Genomic DNA, 6,558 nt, shown 5'->3' with positions numbered 1-6,558 from the left:
TCTGGGGAGACACAGAAGAGCCTTGGATGCAAGGGGTTTAGGACGAAAAGAGGCTCCTCTTCTCTCTTTCTTAGAGGGAGTCTGGGGAGACACAGAAGAGCCTCGGATGCAAGGGGTTTAGGACGAATAGAGGCTCCTCTTCTCTCTTTCTTAGAGGGAGTCTGGGGAGACACAGAAGAGCCTCGGATGCAAGGGGTTTAGGACAAATAGAGGCTCCTCTTCTCTCTTTCCCGGAGCTCCTTCTCTCTTTCCTGGAGGGAGTCTGGGGAGACCCAGAAGAGCCTCGGATGCAAGGGGTTTAGGACGAATAGAGGCACCTTCTCTCTTTCTTATAGGGAGTCTGGGAGACACAGAAGAGCCTTGGATGCAAGGGTTTAGGGACAAATAGAGGCCTCCTCTTCTCTCTTTAGAGGGAGTCTGGGGAGACACAGAAGAGCCTGGATGCCAAGGGGTTTTAGGACGAATAGAGGCTCCTCTTTCTCTCTTTCTTAAGGGAGTCTGGGAGAACAACAAAGAGCCTTGGATGCAAGGGTTTAGGACAAATAGAGGCTCCTCTTCTCTCTTCACGGAGCTGCTTCTCTCTTCCTGGAGGGGAGTCTGGGGGAGACCCAGAAGAGCCTCGGATGCAAGGGGTTTAGGACGAATAGAGGCTCCTTCTCTCTTCTAGAGGGAGTCTGGGGAGACACAGAAGATCCTCGGATGCAAAAGAGATTTGAGGGGAATACAGGCTCCCTTCTCCTTTTTCTGGAGGGGAAAAGCCCTAAGCGGGCATTTGCTGTGATGTCAAGCGCTTAGGTGCTTGATTGAGAGCTGCTTAAAAAAAAAGAAGGTTCCAGAAGGGAATGGAACGGGGAGCAAAATAAAAACCCTTCAAATTACCACAGGGAAAATATCAATGTGAACGAAAACAGGGGTAAAAAAACCCGGGTCTGTTTGCACCCGTTTTTAATGGGAATTATGGGTCAGATTCGAGTCAGAATCCGAGTCAGAATTGCAGCAAAATAAGCCGCTTTTTTTGCCCAGTGGGAATGGTGCCTAGGTCATCATCAAATGTTAGCCAAGTGCATAATTGTGAGCTTTAATACATGGTTAGCAGCCTTATACAAAGTGTGCCCAACTAACAGGTAACTCTTGGTGGATGTTAGGTTGCTGGCTCTGTGGTTGCCAAGAGAACAAGAAAATTCAGAGAGGGAGAATTCATCTGAGAGAAAAAGGAAGAAGAATGTGGCAACTGAAAACTGAGCTGGAAAGAAATGTGTGTGAAAGACTGAAAAACAGAAAGGCTCTGAGGTGGAGAGAAACCTCAGCTGTCTGAACCTGTTGAACAGGAAGGCCAGAAAAAAAGTCCAGCAGCTACACAGAAACAGAGCAGGAGGAGAAAGTCCCAACAGCTGCTGTAAAGGGAATGTCACCTGAAGAGAGGGGCTGCCAGTCAATTCCAGCCCTCAGAGATGTCGGCTGTCATGACCAAAAGGCTGCCAACTGAACCCAGCAGCTGCAACAGCAGACATCAAGTCTTTTACACTGTCAGGACAGGTGTGTGGGGAGCAATGTTACATAAGAAACTGGGGAAATAATGAGATTATGGGGTCCATTGTCTGACCTATATTTTGAAATTCTTACTTCTTTGGACTGAGGGGTTTTTTTCCCATCTTTTTAAAAAATTAATTTTATTGTAGAAGATCCATCAAGACAATGTACATAAAAATTAAAGGTCTACTATTACTGTCTCAGAGTATGATTCCTTTATGAAAGCTCTTGTATAATGTCCTTCCGGAAACCCAAGTGATGAGCTGGTGGGTTCAGACATTTGGTGTTGTTGTTAACATAGTCTAGGAAAGGTTTTTTCCCCCAAACTTTTGATCTTGCAAACAACTTTTCCATTAACAATACATCCCATACACGACGTCACCAGTTCTCTATGGAGAAATTACCAGATTTTTAGCAATTTCAACCCTGGTGTCAAACCAGGGCACCATCCTTGCAGTATTTTTGTAGTGACGTTTGGCACCATCCTTGCAGTGTTTTTGAGGTTCTTTTACTTTGTGTAATTTCCTATATGCAATAGTATACATTATGCACTATGCTTTTGTTGTTCGTGTGTGCCTTCAAGTCATTTTGTTGTTGTTGTTGTTGTTGTTGTGTGCCTTGAACTCTGAATGCCTCACAAGAACACAGTTCCCAGAATTTCATAGCATTGAGCCATGGTAGTTTAAGGCTGCATCCGCACTGCAGAAATAATCTGGTTTTTAACTGACATGGCTCAGTGATACAGAATTCTGGGAACTGTATTTTGTTTTAATTTTTTTATGTTTTTGTTGGGCTAATAAAGGTAGATTTAGTAAGAGAGACGTTTTAACCATTATTTCCTTTAGAAGGGCAATATTAATTTTAACTATCTGTGTTTTTATTCCCTCACCCCTTATTTGTGAAAACTTACCTAAGCATACTATTATCAGTTTTTAGAATTCCAGGTCTTTTGTTTTAGCCTTGTTGTAAGCCAGCTTGGGCTTGACCTGGACGAATAACATACACAAATACTATATTCTGGCTGGTTTCATCACTGTGAGATCAAACGTGCTCTTGGAAGTATTGTAAACAAAATACTATACAAATTGGTGGTAAGGATGAGACCAAGATGGATGAGGAGTCCATTTAAAATACATTAACTATTTGTGTATGTTGTTGTTATTGTGTGCCTTTTTGAGTCATTTCTAACTTATGGTGACCCAAAGGTGAACTTATAATGGGATTTTCTTGGCAAGATTGTTCAGAGGAGGTTTGCCATTGCCTTCCCCTGAGGTGAGAGCATGTTATTTGCCCAAGGTTATCCAATGGGTTTCATGGCTGAGTGGAAATCGAACCCTGGTTTCCAGGAGTCATAGTGCAATGCTCAAACCACTACACCACGCTGGCTCCTATATACATTTGTGTGTAGTGAATATTACTTTAATCATTAATCATTATGAGTTGTGATTAACTCATTTAATCACTATGAGTCATTATGAGGCTGGTATTTCGGAGGAGAGAAGAGTTTTTTCCTTCCAAATTTTATTTTATTACAATTTAGAAAATGTATAAAATGTCAACATATAAAAACAGAAATTATTGTCTGACAGTTACAAATAAAACAATAATGATATGGTATGATAATGTAGAAGAAGGGTACTGAGGAAACTTAGTTAAATTAGTTAACATGAGTTAAATCTACTTTCTGTACTCTCCCTACTTTATGTAACCACTGCCTCTACAAGAAAATTGCTGTCATTTTAACAGGTTGAATTCTTAAACTGTATTGTATTTAATTTAAAGGGGAGGTCAATTTATTTATTAAGAGTATGTATTATTCCAATATATTCTAGTCATGTAAGCCGCCTTGATTGCTGCAGCAGAATGGCAGGGTATAAGAATAAAGTTTATTTTTTATTTAACTTAAAAGGTTCACAGTGTTAATGAGGTTCTGATCATGATCAGATCATGGCACAGTTGGGTCTTCATGCAGAATTTCCAGAATGCATGATGGTGCAGTGGAGGTTGTATCTGTCATGAATTATTGTTGAAGTACTCTATGAAAAGGAACCATTTTTCAGAAAAGGATGTTTTTCCAGTTTGTCCTTTTCACTTTCTTATATTGTCTGTGCGTTTCTCCATCAGCCACATGTCCCAGGTTTACCTCCACCAATTTTCTATTAAAAGTTAAACTGTTTTCTGGTTCTTAGCAATCTCCAATCTGGCTATTGCTATGAGGAAAGGTGATCAAAGCTTTTTGTTTCAGCATTTTGTTTTCCACAGTAGTGAGAAACATAGTAGTCCCAGGCAGAAATTCATCCTTTGTTTTGTTATTTTGGAGATGATGTCTACTATATCAGATTAGAACTTATTTTGGAGCATTCTAACCATATATGCATATAGGTCCCCTTAGTGCTGCACCCCCTCCAGCACTTGGGTGAATTGTTTTTTGTGATCCCAGCTAAGTGCACAGAGGTGATATACCATCTCACAGCAAGCACTTACAGCTCAACTCTTTTGTCTTTAGTCCCACCTTGGTGATTTACAAATGACACTATTCTAATTTGCTTTTCATCTTCAAAGTTAAACGTAAAAAATCAAAATAATTTGTTGGTAACTATCTCTGAGTCGGCTTTATTTTTCCAACTCAGGGTGCTGGTTCTCGCCTATAAGGCCCCAAAGTTAAGGCCTAAACTGTCTTAAGTCTAAAGTATCCCAGCAAATGTCTTCTCTCATTTAACTCCTTCCTCTGTGCATTCTGACATCTGCAGTGAAAACCCTGCTGAAGGCACCATCTGTTGTGGATGGAAGATTAGCATTTACTAGGAGCAAGCTCTTCTTAGTTGTGGTGGAGCACTCTCCTCAGAAGACGAATTGACTTTCTCATTGTCTTTGTATGAATATCAGAAAGCTATGTACATCCTGTAATTTAAGTCTTCTGTTGAAGATATTAATGTTAGCCCTATAGCCACTCTTCTTCATTCACTTGTTCACCCATCTCCTCCACCCACACAAACTTTTTGGAACAGCAATTATTCAAACATGTTTCAACAGCAAGTGACTATTATGTTCATGTGATTTAACAGCTAGTTGCCAAGGTTTATGTACATGTGGTCCATGCTGGAGATGTATTATCCTTGTTTGTAGTATTAATGCTAATTGAATGAAGCACACACTCAGTGCATCAATGACATCTTACAAATGACTCTGCTGACCCAAACTTCTGCTGTCAATGGAGATAAATGTAAGGAGACAGAAATTCTCAAAGAGGTGGTAAATGGTCTTGCATTTACAGACAGTACTCCCACTTTCTATACAGTATTTGTTTGTTGAGTAGCATCTCTGTGAGTCTTAACAGTGAATCAGACAACAAGAAAAGCAAAAACCAACAAATCATTTCCCCAGCTAGCCAGCAGAACCATAGCCGAGTATTGCATTTCCCCATTCTCACCTTACTTATGTTTAGTGTGTGCAGATAACCTTCTCCAGAGATGTCCTCTTGGCTGCTAAATTTAGGAGTTTGTTATCAGGCTGAAACCTAGCTTTTGGTAAATGCCTTTAGAATTATTTGGTTTCTGCATATATAGTTTTGGTGATGGTGCCACAATAAAGACTCCTTATGGCCTCTCATATTGATTACTGCTGCTATTATTCTGTTAGGACTATTTTATCTGGCTATTGCATTTTGCATTTGATGTTTTGTTTATTTGCTTGCAAATGATTTGCTTTAATTGAAAATAAGGCATGATTTTTAAAAATTATACATATACATTATGCTTTGCCAGTATACTGGAGATATGTCCCTCAACATAATGTCTGAATATTGAAGGACAGGGAACATCCCACAACTAAGGTATATCTCTCAAATACTGTATATTTGATTAAAGTTAGCTATTTAGCATTTTCAGTGCCTTCAAAGGGTAGAGATGGCAGGCAGTGTTTATAATTCAAGTTATCTTTGTTTTCTTGGGTATAGTAATTTGAATGGCAGCTACTGAGTTTATGTTGCAGGATCACTATGCACATATTTTAAACACACATATTTTAAAGCTGAGATGGATTATCCATATGTAAGGGAAGCATGTGCCTATTTGACCTTATAAAGGATAATCACAATATATAACAAATAATTACAGCAGTGGAAGGTGAGTAGAAGATGAAGACTCCATGACAGTGGAAGATACACACCACTAAAACAATTACAAAGTTCTAGCACATTATTTTGGTGTGATGGGCCTTATACACTCAATCATTAAATGCCTGTCTAAGCTGAAAAGTCTTGTCTGCAAAAATAAATTATGGAAAGTGTAAGACTAACTTCTCTGGGAAGGGAGTTACAGAGCTTGGAGGCAGCCACTGAGGGGTTTTTAACACTGTGAAAATAATCTAGGAGGAATCCGGGTTAAATCTCTGTTGTTCACAATGCATTTCACTAAATTTGGAGTGGGGCTGCCAAAAACTCACTTAACTAGGATAATCGATAGTGGGTTTTCCCTGAGTTTTTTTTTAAAGATCTGTATCGTCAGTAGTGTGAATAACCAATGCGAATAAACCTGAATAGACCCGGGATAAACTGCTGCACACCTTTAATGCATTTTGAATGCATTCACATCATCAACTTCATCTTTATTTGAATGCTTGCACATATGAGCAACTGAACTTGCAAAGATGCACTTTGATGTGGTTCCATAGTGTAGAGATCTTTAAACAGAGGCTGGATGGCCATCTGTCAAGGATGCTTTGATTTAGATTTCCTGCATGGCAGGGTGTTGGACTGGATGGCCCTTGCGGTCTCTTCCAACTCTATGATTTTATGATTCTATAACAAACCTGGAAGGTGTGAGTGAAATGATTCACATTGTCATGCTAATAAAACCAGTGTCTGAATTATCCCTGAGAATGCCCTTTCCTCCCACCAGATACACCAGTAAGGATGGTGGGACAGAAAGAAGGGCATCCCCAGCATATCCCAAAGCATGGGCTGGTTAATAAGGGGAAATATGGTCCCTCAAATAACCTGGTCCTTAGCTGTAGAAGGTTTTATGGGTC

General features: G+C 39.8%; 1 long non-coding RNA gene across 1 annotated transcript in view; it reads left to right on the top strand.

Annotated features, from left to right (window-relative positions):
- LOC121930367 overlaps positions 1-1,875 on the top strand; it is a 24,455-nt gene extending 22,580 nt beyond the window's left edge. Inside the window, exon 4 of the long non-coding RNA XR_006103922.1 lies at positions 1,146-1,875. This is a non-coding gene — a long non-coding RNA (uncharacterized LOC121930367). The remainder of the gene's footprint in view (positions 1-1,145) is intronic.
- The last annotated feature ends 4,683 nt before the right edge of the window (positions 1,876-6,558 follow it).

Source organism: Sceloporus undulatus, chromosome 5, assembly GCF_019175285.1.
Source record: "Sceloporus undulatus isolate JIND9_A2432 ecotype Alabama chromosome 5, SceUnd_v1.1, whole genome shotgun sequence".
Lineage (NCBI taxonomy): Eukaryota > Metazoa > Chordata > Lepidosauria > Squamata > Phrynosomatidae > Sceloporus > Sceloporus undulatus.
Note: the sequence above shows the minus strand (reverse complement) of the source record. Positions and strands in the feature narration are given on the sequence as shown.